The sequence below is a fragment of the Aythya marila genome (genome assembly GCF_965140915.1).
Source record: "Aythya marila genome assembly, chromosome: Z".
NCBI lineage: Eukaryota > Metazoa > Chordata > Aves > Anseriformes > Anatidae > Aythya > Aythya marila.
Genome location: NC_139080.1, coordinates 76469951 through 76487708, shown reverse-complemented (window position 1 = coordinate 76487708; position 17758 = coordinate 76469951).

Sequence of the window (17758 nt, the reverse complement as noted above, 5' to 3'; positions counted from 1 at the left end):
AGCTAAACACCACGCAGCCGTTCGCTCACCCTCCCCCCTCCCTCTCTGGGACGGGGGAGAGAAATGGAAAGTGAAGCCCGTGAGTTGAGATAAAGACAGTTTAATAAGACAGGAAAATAATAATAATAATAATAATAATAATAATAATAATAATAATAATAATAATAATAATAATAATAATAATAATAATACAATGATGATAATAGTACTACTACTACTAATATGTACAAACAAGTGATGCACAATGCAATTGCTCACCACCCGCTGACCGATGCCCAGCTTAACCCCGAGCAGTCCGGCCCCCTCCCCCGGCTAGCCACCCCTATATATTGTTTAGCATGACCGTCAGATGGTATGGAATACCCCTTTGGCTAGTTTGGGTCACCTGTCCTGGGTCTGTCCCCTCCCAGCTCTTACTGCACCCCCAGCCTGCCTGTTGGCAGGACAGAGCAAAAGGCTGAGGTGTCCTTGGCTTGGTATAAGCACTGCTCTGCAACAATTAAAACATCGGGGTGTTATCAGCACTCTTCTCATCCTAAGCCAAAACACAGCATTCCACCAGCTACTAGGAAGAAAATTAATTCTGTTCTAACTGAAACCAGGACAGACATCCACTTCTGACCCCAAATAGTAGAGCAGTGCATCCGCGAGACCCTGCTTCTCTTCACTGGTGGCCTCTTGGACAAACAGGATGTGGAATTCTTCTTCAATGGTATTGGCATTCTTACCGTGCAAATAAAAGTGGTCGCCGTGATCTTCTTTACTGTCTGCATGCTGGAGGTGGCTGGCACTTGCAACATGCTCAAAATGCTTCTCATGGTGAATGGATCATGTCTTCGAAGAATATCAGGAGGAGTGTGAGCGGGAGATAGCAACTCCCTGCCATGCCTGAAGGAAAGGCACCGGGGTGAGACACCCCAAAGAGTGGCGGACCCGCTGACCTGCTGAGCAGAGGGAGCGGACCTAGAAGTTGAGGAGGAATGGAAAGAGGTCCCTGCTAGACATCGCAGGCAACCCCCTTCCCTACTGGCCCTGCCTTCCCAGGTGCCCTTACACAACAGGTTTGAGGCCCTGGAGCTTGAGAGACTGATGGGTGAGGACGAGGTGAACAGTCTACCCAGGAGGATGCCTAGGGCGAGGAAGTCAATTCCACGCTTCAGGACTGCCTCCACGAAGAAAGAAGGAAGGGTGATCGTTGTAGGTGACTCACTTCTCAGGGGAACAGAGGGCCCTATTTGTTGACATGACCCTACCCGTAGAGAAGTCTGCTGCCTCCCTGCGGCCTGGGTCAGGGACATTGCCAGAAACCTTCCCAACCTGGTTCACCCCTCTGACTATTATCCTCTTTTGATAGTCCAGGCTGGCAGAGATGATATTGAGGAGAGAAGCCTGAAGGCTATCAAATGGGACTTTAGGGGACTGGAACGATTAGTAGATGGAATGGGAGTACAGGTCATGCTTTCCTCCATCCCTACAATGGCAGGGAGGGGTATAGAAAGGACCCGGAAAGCCTACCTGATAAACAGGTGGCTCAGGGGCTGGTGCAGAAATTTTGTGTTTTTTTGACCATGGGGCGCTTTACTTGGCACCCGGCCTGATGGCTGCAGATGGGTCCCACCTGCAAGGGGAAAACAGACACTAGCGCAAGAGCTGGCAGGGTTCATTGAGAGGGCTTTAAGCTAGGTAGGAAGCAGATGGGGATGAAATAAGGTTTGCTGGAGGTGTGCCAGGGGGAACAATGTCCGAGCTGGGGGAGCAGGCAATGGCCCAGCTGAAGTACATCTACACTAATGCACGCAGCATGGGCAACAAACAGGAGGTCTTGGAATCATGCAGCAGGCAGGCTATGACTTGGTTGCCATCACTGAGACGTGGTGGGACCACTCCCATGACTGCAGTGCTGCAATGACTGGCTATAGGCTGTTCAGAATGAACAGGCAGCACAGAAGGGGTGGTGGCATAGCTCTCTGTATTAGAGAGTGTTTTGATGTTTTGGAACTTGAGACTGGGAATGATAAGGTTGAGTCCCTGTGGGTTAGCATCAGCGGGAAGGCCAAGAAGGCAAGCATCCTGGTGGGGGTCTGTTACAGACCGCCAAACCAGGTCGAGGAGACGGATGAGGAATTCTACAGGCAGCTGGCAAAAGTTGTGAAATCGTCAGCTCTTCTCCTTGTGGGGGACTTCAACTTCCCAGACATATCCTGGAAGTACAATACAGCTCAGAGGTAGCAGTCTAGGAGGCTTCTGGAGAGTGTGGAAGATAACTTCCTGACACAGCTGGTTAGTGAGCCTACCAAGGGAGACACCCCACTGGACCTTCTGTTCACAAAGAGAGAAGGACTGGTGGGACATGTGGTGTTTGGGAGCTGTCTCGGGCAGAGTGACCACGAAATGGTAGAGTTCTCTATTCTTGGCGAAGTCAGGAGGGGGACCACTAACACTGCTGTCTTGGACTTCCAGAGGGCTGACTTTGAGCTATTGAGGACACTGGTTGGTAGAGTCCCTTAGGAGGCAGCTCTGAAAGGCAGAGGAGTCCAGGAAGGCTAGGCACTCCTCAAGAAGGAAATCTTAATGGCTCAGGAGCGGTCTGTCCCCATGTGCCCAAAGACAAGCTGGCATAGAAGACCACCAGCCTGGCTGAACAGAGAGTTGGGGGTAGAGCTTAGAGGGTTTATGATCTTTGGAAAAGAGGGTGAGCCACTCAAAAGGATTATAAGGATGTTGTAAGGATGTGTAGGGACAAAATTAGAAAGGCCAAAGCTCATCGGGAGCTCAATCTGGCTACTGCTGTTAAGGATAACAGAAAATGTTTTTATAAATACAATAACAGAAAAAGGAGGACTCAGCAGAATCTCCATCCTTTACGGAATGTGGGGGGAAACTTTGTGACGAGAGATGAGGAAAAGGCTGAGGTGCTTAATGCCTTCTTTGCCTCAGTCTTTAGCGGCAATACCAGTTCTTCTCTGGATACCCAGTACCCTGAGCTGGTAGAAGGGGATGGGGAGCAGAATGTGGCCCTCATAATCCACCAGGAAATGTTTGGTGACCTGCTACAGCACTTGGATGTGTGCAAGTCGATTGGGCCATATGGGATCCACCCGAGGGTACTGAGAGAACTGTTGGAAGAGCTGGCCAAGCTGCTTTCCATCATTTATTGGCAGTCCTGGCTATGAGGGGAGGTCCCAGTTGACTGGCGGCTAGAAAACATGACGCCCATCTACAAGAAGGTAAATCCTGGGAAACTATAAGCCTGTCAGTTTGACCTCAGTGCCAGGGAAGCTCAAGGAGCAGATTATCTTGAGTGTCATCACACAGCACTTGCAGGGCGAGCAGGCAATCAGGCCCAGTCAGCATGGGTTTATGAGAGGCAGGTCCTGATTGATGAACCTGATCACCTTCTATGACAAAGTGACGCGCTTGGTGGATGAGGGAAAGGCTTCAGTAAGGCTTTTGACACCATTTCCCACAGCATTCTCCTTAAGAAACTGGCTGCTCTTGGCTTGGACTGGCGTACACTTTGTTGGGTTAGAAACTGTTGAGGAATTTTGGAAAGAGCAAGGAGGCCATGACTTGCTGCAGCTGAGCAAAGCAAGCTACCAGGACGCCTACGAGGAGTTGCCATAACAATGCTCTTCTATCCCCCAGTTGAGGAATTAAAAATATTGTTGCAAGCAGCTGGCACTTTCTTCAAGGACAAGGTCTACGTGACTGCTATCACAAGGGGGTTGTTTTCTTGTAGGTGGGGTTGTTTTCTTGTAGTTGTTTGTCTGAGTGCTTTTGACCAATAATCTTGTGTTAGATGCTGTACGCCCCTACTAGATTGGTATAAGAATCAGGCTATTCGGGTAATAAGAGAGAGCATGATCTGATCATATTGGGGTATGTCATGACTTCGGCCGTTCTTCCTGCAACAAGAAACTGGCTGGGTAGCCGGGCACAAAGCGTCGTGGTGGATGGAGTTAAATGCAGTTGGAGGCCCATCACTAGTGGAGTCCCCTAGGGCTCAGTACTAGGGCCAGTTCTCTTTAATATCTTTATTGATGATCTGGACGAGGGCATCGAGTGCACCCTCAGTAAGTTTGCAGATGACACCAAGTTAGGTGCGTGTGTCGATCTGCTCGAGGGTAGGAAGGCTCTGCAGGAGGATCTGGATAGGCTGGACCGATGGGCTGAGGTCAACTGCATGAAGTTCAACAAGGCCAAGTGCCAGGTCCTGCACCTGGGGCACAACAACCCCAAGCAGAGCTACAGGCTGGGAGATGAGTGGTTGAAAAGCTGCCAGGCAGAGAAGGACCTGGGAGTGATGGTTGACAGTCGGCTGAATATGAGCCAGCAGTGTGCTCAGGTGGCCAAGAAGGCCAACAGCATCCTGGCTTGTATCAGAAGCAGCGTGGCCAGCAGGGCTAGGGAGGTGATCGTCCCCCTGTACTCGGCTCTGGTGAGGCCGCACCTCGAATACTGTGTTCAGTTTTGGGCCCCTCACTACAAGAAGGACATGGAGGTGCTCGAGCAAGTCCAGAGAAGGGCAACAAAGCTGTTGAAGGTCTGGAGAACAAGTCTTACAAGAAGTGGCTGAGGGAGCTGGGCTTGTTCAATCTGGAAAAGAGGAGGCTCAAGGGTGACCTTATTGCTCTCTATAGGTACCTTAAAGGAGACTGTAGCAAGGTGGAGGTTGGTCTATTCTCCCAAGTGCCTGGCGACAGGACAAGGGGGAATGGGCTAAAGTTGCGCCAGGGGAGGTTTAGGTTGGATATTAGGAAGAAATTCTTCACCAAAAGAGTTGTTAGACATTGGAACAGGCTGCCCAGGGAAGTTGTGGAGTCACCATCCCTGGACGTCTTTAAAAGGCGTTTAAATGTAGAGCTTAGTGATATGGTTTAGTGGAGGAAGGGTTAGTGTTAGGTCAGAGGTTGGACTGTTTAAATATATCTCCAATCCATGTAGGCATTTAATTCATGTAAGCACTTCTTGTATGTCTCTGATATGTTTTCTTTTTTTTAAGATATTTTGTCCCAAGCTTCTGGAATTTGTCCACACTGTTTCCTCATTTTCCACCACTGGATTTACAACTAGTGTGGTTACTGTCACATTGTGATGTTGCTGCACCATGAGTAAACAGAAGTTCTCACTGCTAAACTGATTTCTGTAGCTATAAGTGGTACCCTGCATGGTGGTTTTCCAGAGTTCATTAATGAGATGAAATTTACAGTTTTCTGGTAAACATGAGCAGTTCTTATTGCAAACACACTTTATCTCTGAAGCTATCCTTCCCAATTGTTATTCATACTCACAATATTATGTGAGACAAAATGGATTTGGTGGGACAATATACTGCAGCATTTGTCTTTTCTTTTCTTTTCTTTTCTTTTCTTTTCTTTTCTTTTCTTTTCTTTTCTTTTCTTTTCTTTTCTTTTCTTTTCTTTTCTTTTCTTTTCTTTTCTTTCCTTTCCTTTCCTTTCCTTTCCTTTCCTTTCCTTTCCTTTCCTTTCCTTTCCTTTCCTTTCCTTTCCTTTCCTTTCCTTTCCTTTCCTTTCCTTTCCTTTCCTTTCCTTTCCTTTCCTTTCCTTTCCTTTCCTTTCCTTTCCTTTCCTTTCCTTTCCTTTCCTTTCCTTTCCTTTCCTTTCCTTTCCTTTCCTTTCCTTTCCTTTCCTTTCCTTTCCTTTTTTTTTTTGAGTTTGCCTTTAGACATTTCTCTGCTGCGTGCTTTTTAAACACTTGTGGGATAAAGAAACATCCCCTCCCTCACATCCTCTCCCTTCCTCCTTTCTTCCCTCTCTTATTCCCTTCTTCCCCGTCTGCCTTAGAAAACATCCCTACATTAACTACAGTTAAGATATGAATGAATCCCCCCGGAGAGAAATGTATCTTTAAGAATGCAGCTAAAATTTGGAGATACAAGTTACAATGTTGTATGCATGGGACTATGCCTGGTTCACGGTAATTTTCTTCAGTCACCTTACCATGGCTACTCCAGGCAGAAGACACAGAAATATATTTGATTTAAAAATAAAAAAAGCCAGTGATCCACATCAGATGAACTGTGTGTTGCAACAACAGAAACTTCTAAACCTATACTTAAAGGACCTCACAGGGGTGTTTTTTTGTCCCTGAAGCCCAGAAATGAGCTTTATGAGCTGATCATCTTTTCTGAAACCAGCATAATACAGACCACAGAAGCTTTTCTAATATCTCAATTGAGCACATAAGTTGTCTTTAAGTCTCCCTAGCTTCTCTTTCAGAGTATGGCACAGTAACTGTGGGATCCAGAGCATCCATGGCATCCTTAGGTAAGTTTAGGACTTAGAATTAGATACCTGCTTGGGTACTGTACGTAGGCCTTTAAAAAGAGCCTTACTGATGTGGGGGATATTTATTTCAGCTAGTTCCATTTGTTCATCACTATCATGATATGGCCTTAGAGGAAACAGATGACAATACACATTGTGTACTTTGGGTTGAGATTGTCTCTCCATGTGGAGCAGAGAGCAGTGAGGCAGTGCTGACTGCAGTCAGGCCATATTCCAAAGAAATAGCTCCCTTGGGTGATGTGAATCAGACGTAGCCTTTTGCATAAGCCTTACCAAAACTGTTTTGGCTTTCTGAGCTCATTTTGATTCCAGGCTGTAAAATCTATAAGATTAGGAAAAGCTCCCTCATTTATTTCCCACTGTTGAGCCAGTACTGTGATACGTTCAGTGGCCAGAACATCACTATGAGTCTCTGCTGTGCTTCAAAGCTAGCATCTTCACCATCCAGAGCCATCCAGTACTGGGTGAGATAATTAATCTCCCACTGTAGGAGGTCAGGTTCAAGACAAGCTAAGGAACCGGAAGGGTGCACAAGTCCATGGGGCCTGATAAGATGGATCCAGGTCCTGAGGAAATTGGCCCATACCATGTCCCTCATGATATCTTTGTCTCTAAATTTGAGAGATTTGACAGATGGACCTTGATTTGACAGATGGACCACTTGGTGGGTAAGGAATTGGCTAGATGGTTGCACTCAAAGAATTGTAGTCAACAGCTTAATATCCAGGTGGAGATCAGTAATGACTGGTATTCCTCAGGGATCAGTATTTGGATTGGTACTGTTCAACATCTTTGTCGGTGACATGGACAGTGGGACTGAGTGCACAATCAGCAAGTTTGATGATGACACGAAGCTGTGTGGCACCGTAGACAGGCTGGAGGGAAGGGATGCCATCCAGAAGGACCCAGGCAGACCTGAGAATTGAGTTTTTGTGAACCTCATGGAGTTCAACCAGTCCAAGTGCAAGGTCCTGCAATCCCCAGCACAAATAAAGGCTGGGAGAAAAATGGATTGAGAGCAGCTCTGAGGAAAAGGACCTGGGGGTGTTGGTTGACATGAAGGTCGACATTGTCAGCAATGTGTGCTTGTAGCTCAGAAAGCCATCTATATCCTGGGTTGCATCAAAAGCAGCGTGGCCATCAGGGAGAGGGAGGTGATTGTTTCCCTCTACTCTGATCTCATGAGACCCCACCAGGAGTGCTGCGTTCAGCTCTGGGGCCTCTACCCAGCACAGGAAGGACATGGATGTATTAGAACAAGCCCAGAGGAGGTCCACAAGGATGATCAAAGGGCTGGAGTACCTCTGCTATTAGGATGTTTGAAACTTTATTGTTTGAAACCCAAACAGCTCAGTAATGTACATAACAATGATGGATGGATGTATAAGTACATTATAACTTCAAGATTCTGCTGATTCATATGTTTAAAAAATAATAATAAGAAGAAAACAATAACAAGAGAAGCAGGTGATGCGCAATGCAGCTGGTCACCACAAGCCAACTGAGGCCCACCTTGTCCCTGAGCAATAGTGGCCTCTCCCACCAACCCCCCAGCGTTATTGTCCCACATGACACCACATGCTATGGGACATCCCTGTGGCCAGTTGGGGTCAGCTGTCCTGGCCATGTCCCCTCCCACCTCCCTGTGCACCCCCAGCCTTCTCGGATTCACCAGGAGGAAGTCATGCTTGATAAACCTCTTAAAATTATATAATGAAAGGACTGGCTTGGAAGACAAGAAGAGGGCATTGGATTATGGTGGTTTTACTTGGGTGGGCAGCCGAGCTCCAGCACAACCGCTATCTCATTCCCCCTCCTCAAAGAGGAACACGGAGAAAATACGATGAAAAGGACTCAAGGGTTGAGATATGAACAAGGAGATCAAACAGTAATTATCGTGATGGGAAAAACAGACTCAGAATAGGGAGGTAGTGAGGTTTATTACCTATTACTAACAAGCTAGAGAAGTGAGAAACAGAGGAAAGAAACCAAAAGCACCTTCCCCCCCTCATCCGCCCTCTTCCACCACCTCCCCCCGAGCGGTGCAGGGGGACAGGGGAATGGGGGTTATGGTCAGTCTATAGCACTTCTCTGCTGCTCCTTCTCGGTCACTCTCGTCCCTTGTGCTGTGGGGTCCCTCCCATGGGATGCAGTCCTTCATGAACTGATCCGGCATGGGCTTCCCACAGGCAGCAGCTCTTCCAGAACTGCTCCAGATATGGGTCCGTACCACGGGGTCCATCCCTCAGGAGCAAACTGCTCCAACCTGGGTCCCCCATGGGCAGCAGCTCCTGTCAGGTCACCTGCTCCTGTGTGGTCTCCTCTACACAGGCTACAGGTCCAGCCCGGAATCTCTTCTCGGACCAGAATGTCTTCCACAGGCTGCAGCCTCCATCGGTGCAGGTCCAACTGCTCCACCCCGGTTTCCTCCATGGACTGTAGTGTGGAACCCTGCTCCACAGTGGTACTCCATGGGCTGCAGGGGGAAATCCTGCTCCACCATGGTCCTCACCACAGGCCGCAGGAGACTTCTGCTCTGGCACCTGGAGCACCTATCCCCCTCCTTCACTGACCTTGGTGCCGGCAAGGCTTTTTCTCACTCCTCTCCCAGCTGCTGTGTGGTGCAGCGTTTTTCTTTCTCCTGTCTTAAATATGCTCTCACATATACAGGCACAAAACAACATCATAAATTGGCTTGGCTCTGGTCAACAGTGGGGCTCTTAGCAAACATGGGGCAGCTTCTAGATCCTTCTCACAGAAACCACTCCTAAGGCCCGCTGCTCCCAAAACCTTGCATGTAAACCCACTGCATGGATATAGACAGGGGGACTGATGGCTGAAGTGCAGCCCTGCAGAAAGAGAGTTGAGTACTGAGCTGCACAACTGCTCTGCTGCTACCACACTGCTATTAGTATTCAACAAGTGTGTAATTCAGAGCTTAACCCAGCCTCACAGAAGGAAGCGAAGTCCCAAATGAGTCCTCCTGAAAACTGACAGCCAAAACACAAGTGCAACATTGGGGGAAATTCAGAGAAGATGGGACCGGTGTTGCAAAGGACAGGGCAAACTAGAATAAACACAGCATATGGTAAAAATAAAATAAAATAAAATAAAATAAAATAAAATAAAATAAAATAAAATAAAATAAAATAAAATAAAATAAAATAAAATAAAATAAAATAAAATAAAATAAAATAAAATAAAATAAAATAAAATAAAATAAAATAAAATAAAACAGTAACACGCAGAGGGTTGCCCGCTGCTGCTCAGAGCTATTTCCTGCAGGACTGTACTAGGAGGGTCAGCCTCAGCTCCTTGCAGCAGGTCTTTAGGAGACTCTTTTGGTTTTGCAGAACCCTGTCTACCACCTCCTGGAGGGTGACCAACGTCCTTCCAGCACTGTGAGAAAGGAGTATGACAAGAAGCTGAAGGACAGGATGAAAGAGAATGTCAAAGGCCAAAGCCCTGCAAGTAAGACAGCACCAGATGCCTCGAAGGAAGAGCCAAAGGCCATGAAGACAACACAGACAGAGTAAGTGTGCACCGGTCCAGCTGAGGCCTGGGAACAGCCCTGGAGGCCCTGAGCCCCTGAGCCGTGTTCTGGGGTTCCAGGCCTTGTCGTCTTCCCCTTCCTCGTGACACGGGAAGGAGCTGGGTGCGATGCCAACCCAGGGACCTCTCTGCACCCCACAACTGAGGCATGACACAGGTCCCGAGGGGAAGGCTGTGGGTGCAAAGGGCCAAGGGGGCCGTGTCTGATGGTGTGCGTCTGCATGGGATGTAGCAACACATCCCACAGCTGGAGGCTGAGTGAGTCCTTGGGACAATTGTGACCCTTCCTCCGCACCCAAACTGATGGCCTTTGTTTTGGATCCTGCAGGAAAGGGGAGAAGACGAGGCTCTTGGACCACCATGAGAAGGCCCAGGTCGTGCATTCCATGCCAGGAAACCGCAAGTGGCCCTGCAGCTTCCAGCTGCAGAGGCCGTAGCCATCAGCTCCCATACCAAAAGCTGGAGCAGGCGCCGGCACCAGCACCATGGACACTCGAGAAGAAGCTCCCACCTCTGCTCATGGCGCTGCCCCCTTTGCAGTGTGACAGCTGTCAGCAAGGGGTGTGAGGAGTGCCTTCCAAAGGGTGACCTGCCAAATAAAGAGTGCTGGTGCCTGCTGCCAGCTTATACTTCAGGACCCACAACACAAACCGATTTGCATCAAGCCCAAAAGAGATCCTTAGCCTTGGGGCATGGGTGGCCGAAGAGGTAATGTCCCAGTGGGCTCCTGGCAGGGGGTTGCATGTTCTCCTTTTGTCCTCGCAGGGCAGGAGAGCCAATGTTGTTGTGGGGGGGATGCGAGAGAAGGGTGGTGCCAGCGGTAGCAATGAGTGTGGGTGGGCATGGCTGAGCAGCTCTGCTGCTGCCGCTCCCCTGCACAGACACAGAGCTGACATCGTGGTGTTCTCTTGCAGTGAGTATGCTGGACCCGGTGGTGATGGCTCGGAGGAGGGTTTCTCTAGCCAAGAGGGCAGAGAAGAAAAGAAAGGAGGATGCAAAGAAGCAGGGTGACCAAGCCAGGTGAGCCTGCTGGGGAAGTGTTGTGGCGGAGTTAGGGGACTCGCTGTGCTCTTGCCATTTGTGCCAGTGAGAAGTTTCCATAGGCTGCAGTGCCGGTGCTCATGCCAGCAGGCACTGGAAACATCAAAGAGACAGGTGTTGTCCGGGCGGGGCCGTGGTCTTCCTCCTGCAGAAGCACCTTGTGCTGCTGGAGCTAAGATGTGAGCTGCGAGCCCGCCTTTTAGAAACTGCCTCCCATAAGCTAAACCTGCTGTGTCTTTCTAGATCCCTGCCACCAATTCATGAGAGGTCTGAGGAGGAGCTGAAGAAACCAACACCTTCAGCTTATCCACGGTCATCCATAATCCCGGCTTGTGATAAGGACACTCCAACAATGGTACGCCATAGGCATTTGTCAGTCCCGTTTCACTTTGGGGGTTCCAGAGCAAGGCAGAAGCAGCAGCTGTTGCTGCCCACCGTCCCTGTGCTCCTGCCTGTGCCCAGCCCCAGGAGACTAACGCTGCATGCAGATGTGTTTCCCTTGCCTGCAGAGGTGGCGCTCTGTGCATGCTCGGATGGAAGAAAGCACTGAATACTCATGGCCCACAAGCGCACCGAGCTTGAAGATGAAATCGGTGGGGAATACGATGCAATCCTACGGAGTAGGAGCAGAGAGAGAAAACAGCTATGTCACGCATTCAGAGCCCCCATGCAGGGGGTTGGATCTAGGTGATGCTTGAGAGCCCTTCCACCCAAGCCATTCTATGATTCCTTTTTCTTGCCTAAACTAGAGGTCTTTAGGATACTTGGACTTGCTATCAACCCCATTGGAATAAATCTCACTGCCTCTGCCTACTTCTTTTAGTAAACATGGTCAGATACTACTCCTGTTCATTAAGGCACACATGAGGGGTCCAAGAGAGTTGTCATGGAAACAAAAATGGTGCTAACTCTTAAAACAACCTGAGTTCATGCATGAGCTCAGATTGCCAATGGGACCGCTCAGGGAACTGTCAACGATTGCATTACCCTGACCACCCCCCTCACTGAGACCACCCCCCTCACTGAGACCCTAATCACTCTGGAAATTACGTAAATACCAAAATCTGGTTAGCTTGGGAATTGAGAATCTTTTCCAACAAGGTCCAAAAGAACCCCTATGGAATTTTCAAATTTTTGCGCCAACTTTTAAATGCAATGAAAAAAAAAACCATGGACCTGGCATCTGAAAACAAACAGAGGCAATTGGCTAGCCTCTTTCTAGGGCAATCGGCCCTTGATATCAGAAAGAAATTGTCTTAGGCTGCAGGATAAACTTACAACAGTCAGGAATGACGGGGACCAGGAGCATCTACCCTAGCAGGTCCACTAGTTGAAATAAAACTAGGAAACGAAGAGAGAGGCTTGAATTTTTTTGTTGGTTATGGGAGCTTCTTCCTCTGTGTTAATTAGTCTGTAAGTGTAATAGGAGCAACTGGCCAACAGGAAAAGGTGGGTTTTTTTTTTTTGCAATACCAGAAATTTAAATTGGGAAAATTGGGGAAGTAAAGGGACTCATAGGCACTCAAGGAAAAGGGCTAATTCACCAAACTGTAGTTACTCAAATATTGCCCGTATTGAGAGGACCTAGGGAAATTGCCGTAGTACATGTCAGAGGACATCAAAAGGGAACTGGTTTCCACATAAGAGGGAATGACCTAGCAGATAAAGAAGCTAGGGAAGCAGCTCTTAGGAAGCATGATGTCGTTCTAACCCTACAGGAATCGGATAATGAAAAAGGGACACAAGAGAAAAAGTATACAGAAGCAGAAATAAAAACTATAAAGACAATAGGGGCAGAACTGAAAGAAGGAAAATGGATTCTGCCAGATGGAAGAGAAATACCGCCAAAGGAACAAGCTAGGCGTGTACTTCTACAGTTATTACTACAAACCCATTAGGGAACAACAGCATTGAGTGATCAATTTCTAAAATTTTACGGGTGTGTAGGAATACATGAGATAGCCAAACAAACTGTCCAGGAGCAAAAAACAAGCAGTAGCAGGGAAAATTCTGATTAGCAAAAGAAAACAGTGTTAGCCAGGAGGTGCTTTCACAGTGATGGCTAGCTCAGCTTTACCACATGGGTCTCTCACCCTACCCCTACTCAAAGGAAAGTGAGGAGAAAATGTGACAAAAAAGGGTTTAGATCAGGACAGTTTACAAAGGAATAAAGAAAGGAAAAAAAAATCAGAAAACAATAACACAAATAAAAGAAGCAGGTGATGCACAATGCAGCTGGTCACCACAAGCCAACTGATGCCCACCTGGTCCCAAGAGAGCAACAGTGACCTCTCCTGCCAACCCCCCCAGCGTTATTGTCCCACATGACACCACATACTATAGGACATCCCTGTGGCCAGTTGGGGTCAGCTGTCCTGGCCGTGTCCCCTCCCACCTCCCTGTGCACCCCCAGCCTTCTCAGGTTCACCAGGAGGAAATCATGCTTGATAAACTGCTTAAAATTGCATGATGAAAGGACTGGCTTGGAAGACAAGAAGAGGGTATTGCATATAGACAGGGGGACTGATGGCTGAAGTGCAGCCCTGCAGAAAGAGAGTTGAGTACTGAGCTGCACAACTGCTCTGCTGCTACCACACTGCTATTAGTATTCAACAAGTGTGTAATTCAGAGCTTAACCCAGCCTCACAGAAGGAAGTGAAGTCCCAAATGTGTCCTCCTGAAAACTAACAGCCTAAACACAAGTGCGACATCAGGGGAAATTCAGAGAAGATGGGACCGGTGTTGTGAAGGACAGGGCAAACTAGAATAAACACAGCATACGGGAGGATCAAAGAAGGAAACGGTTGTTCATCCCTTGAGACATAAAAATAAGATTTCAATGGGAAGAGAAAGTAAAACAGCACAGCACAAAATAAAAAACAGCGTTATTTATTATATACCCTGCATCTTCCCTTGGAACAGCCACAGCGAGGTCCCGACTCCCCTCCCACCCCATTTTCCCTCTAACCCTTGCTGATAAGATCAGCAGATTAAGGAGATGAACAACTCTTGTCATCTTTGGTCGCTGTCTCCCAAGTAAGAAACCTGCACGCAGACAGAGAGAGGTAAGTGTACCTCTCAGAAAAATAAATAAGTAAATAAAATAAAAATAATTAAAAGAAAAAAAAAAAAACAACAACAACAGAATAAACAAACAAACGAACAATAAAACAGCCACACTCAGTGGTATTCTACTGCAACAACACAATCTTTGTTTCTCACACTCCCCAGTCAGAAACCTGCACACAGGCAGAGACAGTCAAGTATTTCTCTCAGAAATTGATAAATAAATTAATAAACAAAATAAAACATCCACACTCGGGCGTAAGGGACACCTGTGACAGAGAACTGGCACAGGGTGCCCAGAGAGGCTGTGGAGTCTCCCCCAACAGAGATCCTCAAAAGCAGCCTGTGCATGCTCCTCGGCAACCTGCTGTAGGTGGCCCTGCTTGAGAGGATCTAGGATTCCTCTCTGATCTATGGTTCCGTGATTCTCTTAATTTTGAAAGCAAAGAATTCGCCTGAACATCAAAAGCAGCCTGAAGAAGACAGCCGTGCTCTGGAAGAACACTTTGAAGGAGCATATGCAACTAAGCTGGGCCTGGCTGGCAAGGAGCCTTACTGCAGCCTCCAGCTTGTTGGGACACGGTTTGCGCAGACCCTGGCAAAACCAGGCTGTGGGTCTTGTTTTGAGCAGTGAGCTGAACAAATTCTCTACAGGCACTGCGGTGATACCTATATTCAGCCTGCGTGGAGTTCTGAGCTCAAAGCAGCCTCACACAAGGGAGTGAAGTCCAAAATGTGTCCTCCTCACAACAGTAATTGCAATGGACGTGGGGGTGCTGGAAAGGTGGAGGCAGTATATCAAAGAAAACGGTGCGCTGGAGTAACAGGAGCATATGGTAACAAGCTGAGGTGACAGATTGTGGTGGTTCCGCTCGAGTGGGCAGCCGAGCTCCACCACAGCCGCTCTCTCACTCCCCCTCCTCAAAGAGGAATGGGGAGAAAATATGTGAAAAGGGCTCAAGGGTTGATATAAGGATGAGAAAATCACGCAATAATTACTGTAAAGGGCAAAACAGACTCAGCATAACAAGATAGTAAGATTTATTGCTCATTACTAACAAGCTAGAGAAGTGAGAAACAAAGGAATGAAACTGAAAGCACCTTCCCCCCCCATCCACCCTCTTCCACCTCCTCCCCCCGAGCGGCTCAGGGGAATGGGGGAATGGGGGTTATGGTCAGTCTACAGCGCTTCTTCTCTGCCGCTCCTTCTCGGTCACTCTTGTCCCCTGTGCTGTGGGGTCCCACCCACGGGATGCAGTCCCTGATGAACTGATCCGGCGTGGGCTTCCCACAGGCAGCAGCTCTTCCAGAACTGCTCCAGATATGGGTCCGTACCATGGGGTCCATCCCTCAGGAGCAAACTGCTCCAACCTGGCTCCCCTGCGGGCAGCAGCTCCTGCCAGGTCACCTGCTCCTGCGTGGTCTCCTCTCCACGGGCTACAGGTCCGGCCCGGAATCTGCTCCGGCAGGGGTCTTCCACAGGCGGCAGCCTCCGTCGGTGCAGGGCCACCTGCTCCACCGTGATCTTCTCCACGGGCTGCAGCGTGGAACCCTGCTCCACTGTGGTACTCCATGGGCTGCAGGGGGACATCCTGCTCCACCATGGTCCTCACCACAGGCCGCAGGGGACCTCTCCCCCTCCTTCTACACTGACCTTGGTGCCTGCAAGGCTGTTCTCTCACTCCCTTGACTCTCCCAGCTGCTGTGTGGCGCAACGTTTTTTTCCCTGTCTTAAATATGCTCTCACAGAGGCGCAAACAACATCGCTTATTGGCTCAGATCTGGAAAACAATGGGACCCTTCCCAAACATGGGGCAGCTTCTAGATCTTTCTCACAGAAACCACCCCTATGGTTCCCTGCTACCAAAACCTTGCCACGTAAACCCACTACAGAGATGGAGGCAGAGGTGTCTGCACCGCCCCCTCAGGGGCCTCCCTCTGCAGCCCTGCCCATGCTGAGGCAAGATGTGGGTGGCCTGTGAGGTGTCATCCCATTGTGACGCGTTCGATGATGTCATGGGGCTCGGCTATAAATACCGGCCCTGCCGTGCCTGGCCACACTCCCCAGCAAGGCCTGGGAAGTGTTGGAGCTGCTCTCGCCAGCGCTACTCTGCTCCACAGGAGCTGCTCTGCCGGCAGCAGAAGGCGAGGGGAGCCTGTGGTAGAGAACGCTGGTTGGGAAGTGTTGAGGAAAAGGAGGAGGAGCCAAGGGAGTTTTGTAGCACGAAGAGCACGTCTTTCCCAGCTTCTGTAAGGCTAGGGTAAAGATGAAGCACTACCTGCTGTTCAACCCCTTGAAGCCTGAGGACCTTTCGTTAATTAAGGAGCTCACCAGGAAAGGTAAGGCCCTGGGGGGCCCTTGTGGGAGCGCTGTTGTTGCAAAGATGGACATGAGCTGTGGAAATCTTGCGGCTGGGGCTGCCGGGGGAAGGTCTTCTGAAGGGTCCTGGCGTCTGCAAGGAGAGCCCTGAGTGCATCCAATGTGCTTCCCAAAGCGCATCTAACGCCTCCCCTCCCTCCCCAGGCCATTCCTGGGCACAGCGTGGGCTTCTTGCAAGCTGGGCAAGGTTCAGGAGCTGTGCAGCAGCTTGCCCCAGCGGTGCGAGTGCTGGTTGAGGGCAAGGCAGAGCTTGATCACACACCACTGTCACCTCTGTGGCTATGGGGCTTCAGACTTCATGGGCATTGCCAACTCACAGCATCTTGGGATCTGTCTTTTGCTTTCCAGAAATTGCCCAAGTGTGGAATAGTACATGCAGATACATCAGAAGGCAACTGTTGCAGAAGAAGGTGAGCCTTACATCCTGCCCCTGGCCCATCTTGCCCCTTTGGACCTGGGCCACACAGCACCATCTTCAGGGCCAGCAAGTCACCCAGCACCCTTCCAGCTCTGCCCAGCACTGCCATTGGTCCCTCTTCTTGCTTGCGTTTTCAGGCGGTGAATATTGGAATCGGGACATTTGCCGTTGTGTCAGCGAAGACCACTGGTGCGGATGGCAGGGCTATGGTTGTTCGCAAACCCATATTCAAGCCCTGCAGGTTTATGAAGATGTTTTACAAGCTCAAGTGTGCTGAGAGCAGAATTCCTAGTAAGAAGATTTTTGCTTTGCTTTCCCTCTGCAGCCCTTGCCTTTCGCTCCATGCAGTCGTCCTTGTGCCACGGCAGAGCAAAGTCTCTTGCACCATGGAGAGGCTGAGTGTGGGTGCACATACAGCATCCCAGAACATGCCCCTGCCCTGGGAGTCAGCCCCGTCTGCAGCTCATCCCACCCTCTAGCAGGATGCTCGTAGCAGGTGGCAGAGCTTCCCTTGGCCTTCTGTTCCCCATCTGCTGTGCTCTGGAGATGTGGCCAAAGCTGGCAAGGACCTTCCCCGTGGCACAGCATCGCGCGAGGGCTGGGTGCTGCACACACTTCGTCTGTGAGTTTGCTGAACTGAGTGAGGACTGACATTGTTCCTTCATGGTTGTTTTCTAGTCGAGACACTAATTGATCCGCTGGACTTTGAGAAAATTGCCGCAGACATCTACTACCGACCACAAATAGTAGAGCAGTGCATCCACGAGACCCTGCTTCTCTACGCTGGTGGCCTCTTGGACAAACACGATGTGGAATTCTTCTTCAAGGGCATTGGCATTCTTACTGTGCGAAGAAGAGTGGTCACCATGAACTATTACACCGAGTTCCTGATGGAAGTGGATGACACACGCAATATGCGTGAAGCTCTTCTCACGGTGAGCGGATCATGTCTCCAGGGCAGCTTGCAGCTCTGGGAATGCTGTTAAAGCTCTC